Source organism: Hemitrygon akajei, chromosome 26 (assembly GCF_048418815.1).
Source record: "Hemitrygon akajei chromosome 26, sHemAka1.3, whole genome shotgun sequence".
NCBI classification, from domain to species: domain Eukaryota; kingdom Metazoa; phylum Chordata; class Chondrichthyes; order Myliobatiformes; family Dasyatidae; genus Hemitrygon; species Hemitrygon akajei.
Genome location: NC_133149.1, coordinates 15650180 through 15665108, shown reverse-complemented (window position 1 = coordinate 15665108; position 14929 = coordinate 15650180). Strand labels below are relative to the sequence as shown.

The following is a 14929-nucleotide window of genomic DNA, read 5'->3' as shown; positions in this document are numbered from 1 at the left end:
CAGTGGCATTGCTTGTGCATTGCTGGGCTGTGTTCATCGGTAAAGACTCCACTGTAAACGCCGAGTCATTTCACAGTGAGCACCTACAGATGTCACACACTACACTGGGTGAGAGCAGTTGCCTTAATCACTATTGATCAGGTCTGAATGTTGACTGAACACAAGGTCTAAACTTCCCAGATCAGCACTGGATTAAGATGCGGCTCTGAAAACCAGTGGATTAGTTCTGGACATTTCTTACAAGAAAATAGAAAGGCATGATAGAAACTGTTGCCTTTTCAGTAAATGAAGTAGCCCCTGCCAGCATGCTGTAAGACCAAGACAACACTCAGACCTGGGCTGACAAGTAGCAAGTAACATTTTGCGCGCCACAGTCCCAAGGTGGCACCAGATTGCTTTTGGAGATAGAGAGAATCTTAAAAAAGCTAGTGAGGGCAGTTGGCACATTTTGCGCACTACAATCCCGAGGAGACATCAGATTGCTTGGAAGGAGAGATAGGTTAAAATAAGCAAACTGGGGCAATTGGCATATTTTCTGCACCACAGTCCTGAGGAGACACTGGATTGCTTGAGGGAGAGAGATATTTAAATAAGTGAGCTGCAGCAGTCAGCACATCTTGCGCACTACAGCTCCAAAGAAACACTGGATTGCTTGGCAGGACAGAGTGCTTCAAAGAAGCGAGTGGGGGCAGTCGGCACATATTGCGTGGAACAGTCCTGAGGAGACATGGGATTGTTTGGAGGAAGAAAGTTTAAAAGAAGCGAGTGGGGGTCAGTCAGCATATTTTGCGCGCAGTAGTCCTGAGGAGACACCGGATTGCCTGGAGGGAGCGAGTTTAAAAGAAGCGAGCGGGAGCAGTTGGCACATTTTGCGCGCCACAATCCCAAGGAGACACCGGATTGCCTGGAGGGAGAGAGTTTAAAAGAAGCGAGCGGGAGCAGTTGGCACATTTTGCGCGCCACAATCCCAAGGAGACACTGGATTGTTTGGAGGGAGAGAGTTTAAAAAAGCAAGCCGCAGCAGTCAGCACATTTTGCGCGCCACAATTCTGAGTAGGCACTGGATTGCTTGGAAGGAGAGTTTAAAAGAAGCAAGCGGGAGCAGCCAGCACATTTTGTGCGCCACTGTCCAGAGGAGACATTGGATTGCGTACAGGGAAAGAGCACTAAAAAGTGAGTGGGGGCAGTCAGCATATTTTGCGCACCACAGTTCCCGATGAGACACTGGATTGCGCATAATCAGGCACTTGGCACGGACCATTAAAAAAGTTATGTATAAGCCGGGTCACCATTGTGTGAGTGGGCCAGTGTTGGACTGGGGAACTGAGGCTTTGGCTCATCGAGGCTTTGGTGAGGAGAGGCTAAGCAGCAGGGAGACTTTGTTTTGTTATTTATCCTTTCTTTATTTCTTATTGGACACTTAGAGCAGTGGCGATGCCGGACAGGATATTGGAATTCTAGTCTTGCGGGATGAGGGAAGGTAGGGAGACTTCTGTGTCCCTGATGACTACACCTGTAAGAAGAGCATCCAGCTGCAACTTCTAGCAGACTGTATTAAGGAGCTGGATTTGGAACTGGAACTGGATGAACTCCAAATCATTCGGAGGTCTTTGACAATGAGCAGTAAGGCTCTGAGGAGTGTGGTAGAACAGAGGGATCTGGGAATACAGATCCCGAATTCCTTGAAAGTGGCATCACAAGCTATGGACTAGTTGGGCTGAAGGGTCTGTTCTGCTCTACAACTCTAACATTCACACTGCAGATGTGTCAGGCAATCAATACTGCTAACATAAGAGAATCTAACTGCTTATTACACTTGATATTCAATGATATTACCATTGTTAAGACTGCTACCACCAATAGCCTCTAGGTCACTACTGACAAAACTTTGAACTGAACCAGCCATGTTAATGCTGTTACTGCAAGAACATGTCAAAACTTGGGTACCCTACCGTGAATAACTCACGTTCTGGCACTCTGAGGGCCTTCCACCAACCACCAGGCTTGTCAAAGATATGATGGATTACTGGTCTATTTGCCTGGATGAATGCAATGCCAACTCACCTCAAGAAATGCAATACCAGATAGAACAAAGCAGCCCCACTTGTTTGGCACCCCACAACATCCTAAACATTAACTCCTTTCCCCACCAGCAATCAAACACACTGCAATTGTTCACTAAAGCTATTCTAACAGCCCCTGCCAAACCTGGGACTATTACCAGGAAGGTGCACAGGGAATCCCCCACCAGTAGTTCCTCCAAGTTGTACGTTATCCTGACTTGGGAAATATAACTGCCAGTCTTCATTGTCACTGGGTCCTGGAACTCCCTGCCCAACAACATTGTGCTTCACCAGGACTGTCGTGATTTAAGGTGGTAGGTCACCACCACCACCAACTCAAGGGCATATATGATATGAAATCTAAATCCCACAAATTAATCTTGATGACAACACAGAAAACCTACAGCACAATACAGGCCCTTCGGCCCAAAATGCTGTGCCAAACATGTACTTGCAAAACAAAACTAGGTTGGATGGTGTCAATGTGCACTATAACAACCGGAGTCTGTTGTGCAGCTGATAGCAGGAAAGACATGAGAAAAGCACACCATTTGTTGAGTTAGAGTGATACATGGTGCTCACCTGATCTGAGTTCTCAAGTGGAAGAGATTTCTATTCCTAGCAAGTTTGAAGTAATTTTTCTCTCAATTGCTGTTATTGATCAGAAAACATGGACAGTGAATGCTGGCTAAGATGAGCAACTTCCTGCAGTAAGAGATAAAATTCCATCCAGAAGGCATGTCTAGTTCTACTTCAACTGTAAGCCCTCCTTGGCTGGAATCAACTAAACACCATTCCTTCTAAAATATGTACAGTACCTGTTTAGAGTAGAGAACATACACATCCACAATTCAATAAGCCTTTCATACAGCATAGAAACAAGGCCATTTGCCCTACCATGCCATTTATCTAGCATTCATTTACACTCACTCCACACAAATCCCATTTTATTTTTCCCAACACTCTCATCAACTCCCCCCAGATTCTACCACCCACCTACACACTACTCACAGTGACAAATTAACCTACCAACTTGCTTGCATTTGGGATGTGATAGAAAACCCACAGAGTAACAGAGAGAACATGGAAATTCCACAGACAGGTCCTGAAATCAGATGTGAACACAGGCCACAGAAACTATAAGGCAGCAGCTTTACTAACTGCGCCATTCTACAGCCAATTCGTTGTACGTGAAACTACAAGGACTCCAGACACATAACCCACTGCTCTGCTAATGAAATAGGTGGAGAAAGTTACTGAGATTCTGGTCCTGTTTATCAACAAGCAAAGTAGTTAAAAAGCCAGATGCATGATGATTGAAGGTAACTTTGACAACTTAATTTTTAACTGAGAGACAGCTTAAACATAGAATATACAGAACAGGATAAAAAGAATAATGAAATCTCATCATTAATCCCAATACCTTATCCAATTATCCAAAGCTTTAAGTAAAGTGTAAAATATCAGAGTGGTAGGCGACATCACTTAGGTTTTGCAATTAGGGTTGAACATTGCTACATGAGTCACCTCTTTAGACCAATTTATCAGATACCCAAGACACTCAAATAATGCGAGTGAAACACTCTTTCCACCCAAACAACATGACCGAGACCAGGAGTTCTTTTGACTCAAACAGCGATGATACAGAGTGACAGTTTTCACTCTGTCCGCACAAACTCAATTGATAGCACAACAGAAATAAAGAATATTCTCCTTGCTTCAAACAGCAATGCAACAGGGATGGAGCATCCCTCAACATACACCACAAAAATATGATAGAGAACACCATCATCAACTACGATCACTACACTGTAAAAGTGATAAAGACGTCCTTCCAGCAACGACACATGCATACAAGAGCACATCATACCAGCTAGACAATGACAATTCATGCTGAGTTATTTTTAACCAACTATCAAAGACAGGAGCAGCCATCTCTAGCACTTCCTAAACAGACAGGATGCCTATGTGCATAGTCATCATTAAGGCACTCTCTATCTAATCCTTAGAGTGGCTGTAAAATATCAACAAAAAATATAAATGGAGACCCCCAATACCAACCTTGTGGTCACAGGTCTGGGTTGAGGGATGCCAAAGTACCTGCAGTACAGTTCTTCTCAGTAATATCCACTGAAAAGTTTAGTCCAAGTCAGCTGTAAGAACTTGTTCAGATCATGGACTCTGAGCTCAGAATTCTCTGATCAGAAGGAATCAATAGAGCAAGCACAAAGCCAAATGACGTTCCTAAGACTGCAGAAACCCAAGAGCTGAAAGAACACCAGCATCAACAGCTGCTGTTTGCGCAGCAGAAGTAATACTGGCCAGGCAGATGGGAGGTGCAAGCAGCTTAAATACTGCTACGCACACATTCCAACATGGTAAAGGAATAAAAAAAATCACAAAATTCCTTCAAAAGTGAAACAATTGCTTTAGCAGTCAAGGGAATTGGTCCCTGGTTATAAAATTTTAGGTTCTCATTCAAAAAAATACTTAAATCACTTAACCTAACACAAACATTTGGGATCTTTCTCAGCAGTAACCCAAACTGCAAGAAATTATTGGAAGAAAGGGAAAAATATTCATAATAAGTTCACATTAACCTACATCTTCAATTGCTATCTTACTGGCACCTAATACACTAAATCTGGATCCACAGAACCTAAAACTTAACAGCATTATAAGAATACAATTAAATCAGAACAAATGTAATCTGCAAGCTGTAACTACACTCAAATTATGTTGTAACATTCCTGATACATTTTTAACACTTTTTTAAAGATACAGCACAGAATAGGTCCTTCCAGCCCTTTGAGCCACACCACTCAGCAACCCCCGATTTAACCCTAGCCCAATCATGGGACAATTTACAAGCACCAATTAACCTACCAACCGGTATGTCTTTGAACTGCGGGAGGAAATCAGAGCGCCCAGAGGAAACCTACGCAGTCATGGGATGAACGTGATCTGGGAGTAACTAATTCAAACAAGCTGTCCTGTAACTGTAGTATAATCTATCACAGTTCATCCACAGTTCAGATGAATAGTAACACCAAGATTTCACATAGCAAATTTTATATGTTACTCTATTCTGGCAACAACATAATCAAGAGACCTAAAGATCGTGTGATGCGTATGTAGATGTTGAACTACTGATAATTTTAAATAGACCCAGATTAAGAGAACAGGTGTAAATATTTTAAAGTCAAAAATCACAGAATTCTGAAATTAAACATGTAACTCCAAGTTTCAAACTTTTAATTCCAGCAGCTTTGAAGCTCAACCTCAGATATACTGTACTAGCAGCACCACAGTGCAGCAAATAGAATGTTATCGGGGTGCATGAATCATTGTTTCTCTGTGTACCTTTGCCTTAAAGCAGATGGTCCTGGAGTCAGGGGTTTGATGCAAAACACCAGATATTCTCCACCCACTAGGCAATCTGGCACCTCAGTCTCATTCGCCCTGTTTACTCAGAGTGTTGCTGTGGAAGAGGTAGTTTCAGTGGCTAGTGTCTCATAATGCCTTATCGTCTGACTGATCTGTTTACTGCGTGCAGGTATCTGGGGACTGTAGAAGAGGTGCATCACAAGTAGTTAGGGATATTGCACAAGTTGAAGGAATTCTGCAGTGACTCGTATACTCGTATGACACACCCTGCACTATCAGCTCTAAGCATCTTAAATGGGAGCTCTGCAATTCTCCAAGAGATAATACTCCAGAGTGAACAATCCAATTACTGTAGGAGCAGTGCCTCCTTCATTGTATAAACATAGAACAGAACAGCACAGGAGCAGGCCATTCAACCCACAACTTTGTGCCGAACTAACTAAAAAGCAAATAAAAACAAACACTAACCCCTCTTACCTACACCAAGTCCATATCCCTCCATCTTCCTTACATCCAAACATCTCTTAAAAGCCTGGACCACCAAACCAAGCAGTACATTCCAAGCATCCACCGCTCTCTAAGTAAAAAAAAAACTTACTCCTCACACCCCCCTTGAACCTACTCTCTCTCATCTTCAATGCATGCTCTCTGGTGTTAGACATTTCAACCCTGGGAAACAGATACTCTGTCTTTTCTATCTATGCCTCTCATAATTTTATAGATCACAATCAGATCTCTCCTCAGTCTCTGAAGCTCTAGTGAAAACAACCCGTTTATCCAGCCTCTCGTGATAGCACATGCCCTCTAAACTAGGCAGCATCCTGGTGAAACTCTTCTGCACCCTCTCCAAAGCCTCAACAGCCTTCAGAGTGGGGCGACCAGAACTGTATGCAATACTCCAGATGTGGCCTCACCAGTTTTAAAGTTTCAACATAGCCTCCTGACATCTGAACTCAATGACTCGACTAATAAATGCAAGCATTCTATAAGCCTTCTTAACCACCTTATTGACCGGCGTAGCCACTTTCAAGGAGATATGAACTTGGATCCCAAGATCTCTCTGCTCAGCAACACTGTTAAGGGCCTTGCTCTTAACAGTGTATGGCTCCTTACATGTGCCCCACCGAGGTACAACATCTCACATTTATCTGGGTTAAATTCCATTTCTCAGTCCATTTCTGCAACTAATCGATATTGTGCTGTATTCTTTGCCAGTCTTCTACACTATGCACATCTCCATCAGTCTTGGTATCATCCGCAAATTTACTAACCCACCCATCCATATTTTCATCCAGGTCATTTATATACATCACAAACAGCAGAGGTCCCAGCACAGATCCCTGTGGAATTCCACTAATTACAGACCAGAGCTCAAACCACTACCCTCTGTTTTCTATGCACAAGCCAGTTCTGAATCCAAACAGCAAACTCACCATGGATCCCATGTATCTTAATCTTCTGAATTAGCTTCCCATGAGGGACTTTGTCAAACGCCTTACTAAAATCTATGTATACAACATCCACTGCCTTCCCTAATCAATCTCGCTCATCACCTTGTCAGAAAACTCAGTCAAGTTGGTATGGCATGACCAACCACGTACAAAGCCATGCTGGCTCTCCCTAATTAGGCCATGGTTTTCCAAATGCTCATATATCCTATCCCTCAGAATTTTCTGCTGCAATTTCCCTACAACTGACAAGGCACTCACCAACCTATAGCTCCCAGGATTTTCCCTTGTTCTTTCTTAAGTAGAATTAGCCACTCACCAGTCCTACGGGACCTCGCCTGTGGCTAGAGAGGACATGAAGGTAATGGTATACACTCAGCACTAACCTCCTGGTCTTCCATTCCTTTTTCCTTGGTAAATACTGAAGTAAAGTACTCATTAAGTACTCACATTTTCTGCGTCCAAGCAAATGTTTCCCCCCTTTATCATTGAGTGGCCCCACCCTCTCCCTAGTTATCCTCTTGCTCTTGATGTATGTGTGGAATGCCTTGCGATTCACCTTAATCCTACTTGCCAAGGACTTTTCATTGGCTCTCCTGACTTTCTAATTCCTTTTTCTTTAGTTCTTTACTAGCTTCTTTATATTCCCCATCTGCTTCATTTGATTCTGACTTCCAAAGCTTTACATACTTTTCCTTTTTCTTCTTGACTAAATTCATCACCTCTCCGGACATCCGTTCCTCTTCTCTTTTTATCCCCTTCCTTTCTTCTAACAGGAATATACCCTTCCTGTACTCTATTCTACACTGAAAGTTAAGGAGGTGTGGTCACTGTTCCTTAACTGTTCACCCACAGTCACCTGGCCAGGCTCATAACCCAACAAAAGGTCCAGTACAGCCCCTCCTCTCACTGGACCGTCCACATATTAACTTAAGAAAACTTCTTGGAACAAATTCCGCCCCATCTAAACCCCTTGCACTAAGGTGGTTCCAGTTTATATTTGGGAAGTTGAAGTCCCCCATGACAACAACCCTATTATTTTTACACATTTCCTTAATCTGATTATATATCTGTTCACCAATGTCCCGATGGTTACTGGGGGGGGGGGGGTCTGTAGTACAATCCCGTCAGTGTGATTGCACCCTTCGTATTCCTGAGTTCCACGCAAATGGACTCGGTGTCTGACCCCTCCATTATGTCCCCCTTGAGTGCAGCTGTGATATTGTCCCTGATTAGTAGCAGAACTCCAACCTCTTTTTTACCTCTTCCTCTATTTTTTCTAATACTTTTAAAACCTGCTACATTAATCACTCATTCCTGCCCCTCTCTCGACTAAGTTTCAGTAATGGCTACAACATCGTAGTTCCATGTACTGATCCATGCTCTACGTTCACCACCTTTATCCATAATACTCCATGCATTAAAATATACACACTCCAAACTATCCAACCCATCACACCTGTTATTTTGATTTTGCCTTTCAATACTTTCCTTGACATCTACCTTCCAGTTCAATCATTCCCTTACTGATCTGAGGCTCTGGTTCCCAGTCCCCTGCAAAACTAGCTTAAACTCTCCTTCGAGTAGTATCAGTAAACCTCCGGGTCTATAGAAGTGGAGAGTGCACCATGGAAGAATGGGAAAGAGGGGCACCAGCGGGATGAGATTCCTTCCCCAGGCAGTAAGGCTGATCTACACCTCCATCCACTGCAGCCCAGAGTACCTTGGAGATAGTCATTGGGAGGAGCTCAGAAAACACAGCAAGAGTGTAAAGGGGTGTCCTGTGAGGTTTGCCTGGAGAAATGCATGGGGAGTTCATGTCCACACTTTCATAGGAGATTGTACAGAGTCAAGAGACTATCACCTCCACACTACAGATCACACTACCATCACAAGCATGATCACCTTCATTCAGTGTCAGCCATTACAGTAACTTTTAATCCTCCTCATGACCAACCCCCATTCATTATACCATTAGATTTGGCTGCAGGTGATGCAGGAATCACCTCACATAGCGCCCCTCTCCCAACACCACAACCTTGCTCCTTTTCCTGTCCAATGCCCAGGAAGTGCCACATTCCAACACTGCTGGCAGCAAATCCTGGACCTGGCCATCACTCAGGTCCAGCACAGGGACAGATCTCCGGAATGGCGTTAGAATGTTAGGTGACATTGTAGTGGGGGTGGTTCTGCTTCGTCAGGGAGCCTGTACTGCACACTCTCAATGGGGTGGGAATCACCCACAAACTTCTTTAACAGTGAGGTGTCTGGAATGTGTTCTATTAGGTCTGCCTGATCATTTGTGGGAGCTATGCTAGAATTATCAGGGCAATCACAACACATATCACATTGCAAAACCACATCACAACTAAGCCAAGTTGAACATGATTAGCAAGAGAAGGGAATAGAACATAGAACAATACAGCACAGGAACAGGCCCTTCAGCCCACAATACTGTGCCAAGCCAATTAAATTAGTAATCAAATGGCCAACTAATCTCTTTAGCCTACACAATGTCTATATCCTTCCATTTTCCTCACATTCGTGCCCTATCTAAACATCTCTTTAAAATCCCTAATGTATCTGCCTCACCACCACCCTAGGCAATGCATTCCCTCTGGTATTAGACATTTCAGCCCTGGGAAAAAGATACTATCTGGCTGCTCTATCTAAGCCTCTTATAAACCTCTATCAGATCTCCACTCAGCCTCTGCTGCTCCAGGGAAAACCACCCAAGTTTGTCTAACCTCTCGTGCCCTCTCATGCACATGCTCATGCACTCGCCCTCTAGTCAAGACAGCATCCTGGAGATGATCAGAACTGTATGCAATACTCCAGATGTGGCCTAACCAGAGTTTAATAAAGCTACAACATAACTTCCTGACTTCTGAACTCAATGCCCTGACTAATAAAGGCAAGCACGCTATGTGCTTCCTTAACCACCTTATCGATCTGTGTAGCCATTTTCAAGGAGCTATGAACTCCTTCCACAGATTCCTCTGCTCATCAACATTGTTAAAGGTCTTACCCATAACAGTGTGCTGTCGCTTTACATTTGACTTACCAAGGCACAACATTTCACATCTTGCTGGATTAAACTGAATCTGCCATTCAGTCCCTTCAACCACAACCCACTCAGTCATCTGTGTTAACACCCTGTTCCTAGCTGCACTAGCTTGTAGCACAGGGAGTAATCCAGAGATTACAACTTTGGAGGTTCTTCTCTTCAGCTTCTTTCCTAACTCTATATACTCACTGTGTAGGATCACTAAACAAGATCAATCCGTACCCACCAGCCTCCAAGAGCAGTCGCTGATAGTGTGGTGCATTTAACAAGGGAATTTCTTCCCTTCATAAACTTGCCCAGGATTATTAAAAGAAATGCTTCATAGGTCAGAAGCAGATCTCACGAGAGAGAACGCTCTTCTACGTTACACCAATGCTGTCACCCTTTCTCTCCCAGGTGCACAGACTCCATAAACGAATGTGAACAAAGCAGTGAAGCTTAGATAGATCTGCCTAGTAGTGTGTACAGTGAATGACTTGAATACATGCAATACTTGAAAGCTAATGGTGCCTCCAGTAAAAGCACAGAGCTATTGAAGATGGGTTTCTAAAGTCAGAATTCCATTTTATCTTAGACCAGAGACAGTGTTTACTAAATTTGGACTTCAGAGGAAATCGGACAGAATCACCCACCACACAGAGGAAGTTCATTCTGCGTGCTGGATGCTTTGGTTAAAGAATTTCCAATCTTAAGCACAACTGTTTAAGATTAATCATTTTTAATTAGGAAAAACCATAAAATTTTTAGGAGAATAAGATTTAATTGGGGAATTATTTGGTACCTGAAAGTAGGCCCATATAGGAAAATTAGATAAAGACACACCTTGAGGAGAAGAGTTCATGTAGAATTAGCAGGAGAATAGTTAGCCTCTCATTTCTAAATGTTCACTCCACTTCCTTTGTCACAAGTAAGTCCTTTCTTAAGCAGGGAGATTTGACTCACATATAATACTATAGATGCAGTCTCATGAAAATCTTATATTCATAGATTCATGGAACAGTATAGGATCAGGTCCTCCAGCCCACTATGTTTTGCTGAACTAATTAAGCCAGTAATTAAATGCCTAACTAAATGAATCCCTTTGCTTACTTAATGTCCTCCATTCTCTGTGCATTCATTTACCCATCTAACAGTCTCTTAAACACCTCTATTGTATTTGCCTCCAGCACCAACCCTGGCAATGTACTTCAAGCATCCATTACACTGTGTGAAAAATTTCCTTTGTACTTATCCCCTCTTAACTTAATGCCTACACTACTTATGCTTCTCATAATCTTATAAACCTCTATGAGATCTCTTCTTATCCTCTGTCACTCGAGAGAAAACAACCCAAGTTTTTCCAAACTCCTTTCAGAGCTCATGCCCTCTTCTACACCCTCTCCAAAGCCTCCATATCCTTCCTACAATGGAAGACTAAAATTGAATGCAATACTCCAAATGTGGCCCAGCTAGTGTATCAAGCTGCAACATAACTTCCTGACTCTTAAACTAAAGCCTTGACTGACAAAGACAAGAATGCCATACACATCTTCTTCACCATCCTATCAACTTGTGCAGTCACTTTCAGGTTGCTATGGGCTTGGGCCACAAGATCCCTCTGTGCATGTTAAGGGTCCTGCCATTAATAGTGCACTGTCCCTTTACACTAGATCACCCACACTGCAACACCTCATACTTGCTCAGATTAAACTCCATCTGCCATTTCTCCACCCATATCTGCAACTGATCTATGTCTCACTGTTAATCGTCTGCAAATCCACAACATCAGCAATTTTGTATCTTCTACAAACTTATCTCTGCTTTTAGCCAGTTTGTATAATTGAGACATCAGCTGTATTCTTGTACCCAGCAAACACGAGGAAATCTGCAGATGCTGGAAATTCAAACAACAACACACACAAAATGCTGGTGGAACACAGCCAGGCAGCATCTATAGGGAGAAGCGCTGTCGATGCTGCCTGGCCTGCTGTGTTCCACCAGCATTTTGTGTGTGTTGTTTCTTGTACCCAAGTCCTTTTACAGTTCAGGCCTTTTTAATTGCTCACTGGACCTTCATATTAACTTTATAATTCATATTAACCTGTGGACAAGGACACCCATACCCCTCTGAACACCTACGACCATTAATCTCTCCTCAACTAAAAACTACACCTTCTTTCTATTTAAAAAAAATACATAACATCACACTTTAGCTATATAATTGTCTGCTATGTCCTTGCCCATTCGCTGGATTTACTCTACATTTCGCTGAAGCTCCTCTACCGCCTTCTCATAGTTCAGTCATAGCCAGCAAACCTTGGGATATATTACACATTACCCCTCCATCAAAGTGGTACGGACAACCCAACGTATCTGAGGATGTGAACTTCCCTCCACTGAGGACATTTACAGCAGCAAGTGCATACAGAAGGCCTGGAAGATCATCGGGGACACCAGTCACCCAACCATAATCTGTTTCAGTTGTTTCTGTCTGGCAAATGGTACTGCAGCATTAAACCCAGGACCAACAGGCTATGGGACAGCTTCTTTCTACAAGCCATTAGACTTATAAATTCACATGTCTGTACATTGTGACTGAGTCATAACATAAAAATTGTTACTCCCCCACGTTGTGGGATGGATGTAAGATTGAATTCAATAAATTCAATTCCTGAAAATCACTGATAGATTGCTAACAGCTGGGGCCTCAACACCAATCCTTGCAATGTCCCATTACTCAAGGCTTCACAACACAAAAATTACACTTTTTTGAAGAACCCTGACCAAAACTATTAACCATCCATTTCTGTCTTCAGATGCTGCCTAACTCACCAAGTTCCAAGTTTCCTTTTGCTCCAATTTCAGCATCCGCATCCTCGTGTTTCCATTTACTGCCTATTACCTAATCATCAACCTACTTTGCTAGTGTACTGTATGGTCCTCAACACTGTGCTGTCTAATCTTATTCAGAAATCATTTGCGATGCACTGTATCAAAGGCCTTCTAGAAGGCCAAATACAATTTTCCTGTTTACAACCTCAAATATGCCAAAATATTGTTAAATATGATTCCCGCTTTACAAATTCTATTATTATTTTCCAAATATTCTTTTTGCACTTCATTAAGATTCCAGTACTTCCCTCCTATTGATGTCAAGCTAATTGGAATATAGAGTCCTATTTACTCTTTCCCTCCTTTCTTAAATTGCAGGGGAACAGTTGCTCCTTTTTGTGAACACTGTTCTGGGACCTATGAAATTTTGGAAATTATAATCAATGTATGAATTTTTCCCATAGGCATCTCCTTCATATCTTTGGAATGCACTAAGTCATTGGGTTATGTGCATTCACTGCCTTGCAGACCCATTCATTTCTCCAAAATTATATATTTTTTTATTAGTACTGATTGTTTTGCCCTACTTCATCATTACAGATATACATTCCTCCACAGGAGGTTTTCTGTGTCTTTTTCTGCGAAGACAGGCACAAAATATTAGACCAATTTCTTTGCTACCTTCCTACTTTCCAAAATAATTGCTCATTCTGTAAGGAGCCCACAATAATCTTTTTCCCTTTTATGCATCTGTAGAATTTTTCACAGGCTGTTATTATGGTTCTCCCTCGAACACTCATATTTCTACTTCCTCCTTCCTGATCAATGCACAATGCACTCACAACCTCCATAAACATCAGTTCAGGCTCAACTGATGGCAATTACTCCTCTAGTCATATTTATTTTCTTTTCAAGTGATTCAAATGTGAAATTTTGGCTACAACTCCTATATTGTGGGAGTTTTTCCCACTTTAAGTACTCATTAAACAAAAGGCCAGCTGCCTTTCAGGTGCATCTGAAAGATCTCATGGCAATATTTCAGAAATGAACAGGGAGCTCTCAGACTCAATATTTATCCCTTCAGTAACTATTAAAATAAAACAAAATCTGGTTATTTTCTTGCCTGATGCTTGCTGCGAGTTCCCAAGAAAATCAGTGGTATTTAGCTGTTCCCACACAAACAGGGTCCAGGACTCATGTGGACCCACTTTAAGTCTGGGACTTGCTGAGTGGCAGATGCTGCCAGATCTGTCACTCTGCTCTCTGTGGGGTCTAACAGTAGAGTAAAGTCTTTCTGGCATTCTCCAGTATTATGCTCTAATACTGAACCAAGTCAAATTTGGTGTAGGATCTGATGTCCTGGTCACTGCAGGGGAGTGCTCAGGCTGGAGAATAGGGAAAAGGCTTTTCAAACAGAAATTTAGTAATTTTCTTCATCATCTTGTGTTTTAATATTAAATTTAAATATAGAAATATAGAAAATAGGTGCAGGAGTAGGCCATTTGGCCCTTCGAGTCTGTACCGCCATTCAGTATGATCATGGCTGATCATCCAACTCAGAACCCTGTACCTGCTTTCTCTCCATACCCCCTGATCCCTTTAGCCACAAGGACCATATCTAACCTCCTCTTAAATATAGCCAATGAACCAGCCTCAACTGTTTCCTGTGGCAGAGAATTCCACAGATTCACCACTCTCTGTGTGAAGAAGTTTTTCCTCATCTCGGTCCTAAAAGGCTTCCCCTTTATCCTTAAACTGTGACCCCTCGTTCTGGACTTCCCCAACATCGGAAACAATCTTCCTACATCTAGCCTGTCCAATCCCTTTAGAATTTTATACGTTTCAATAAGATCCCCCCTCAATCTTCTAAATTCCAGTGAGTATAAGCCTAGTCGATCCAGTCTTTCTTCATATGGAAGTCCTGCTATCCCAGGAATCAATCTGGTGAACCTTCTTTCTACTGCCTCTATGGCAAGAATGTCTTTCCTCAGATTAGGGGACCAAAACTGCACACAATACTCCAGGTGTGGTCTCACCAAGGCCTTGTACAACTGCAGTAGAACCTCCCTGCTCCTGTACTCAAATCCTTTTGCTATGAATGCCAACATACCATTTGCCTTTTTCACCACCTGCTGTACCTGCACGTCCACCTT

General features: G+C 42.5%; 1 protein-coding gene across 8 annotated transcripts in view; it reads right to left on the bottom strand.

Moving 5' to 3' along the window:
* LOC140716771 (rho GTPase-activating protein 32-like) overlaps positions 1-14929 on the bottom strand; it is a 518900-nt gene that overhangs the window by 81400 nt on the left and 422571 nt on the right. The window lies entirely within an intron of this gene.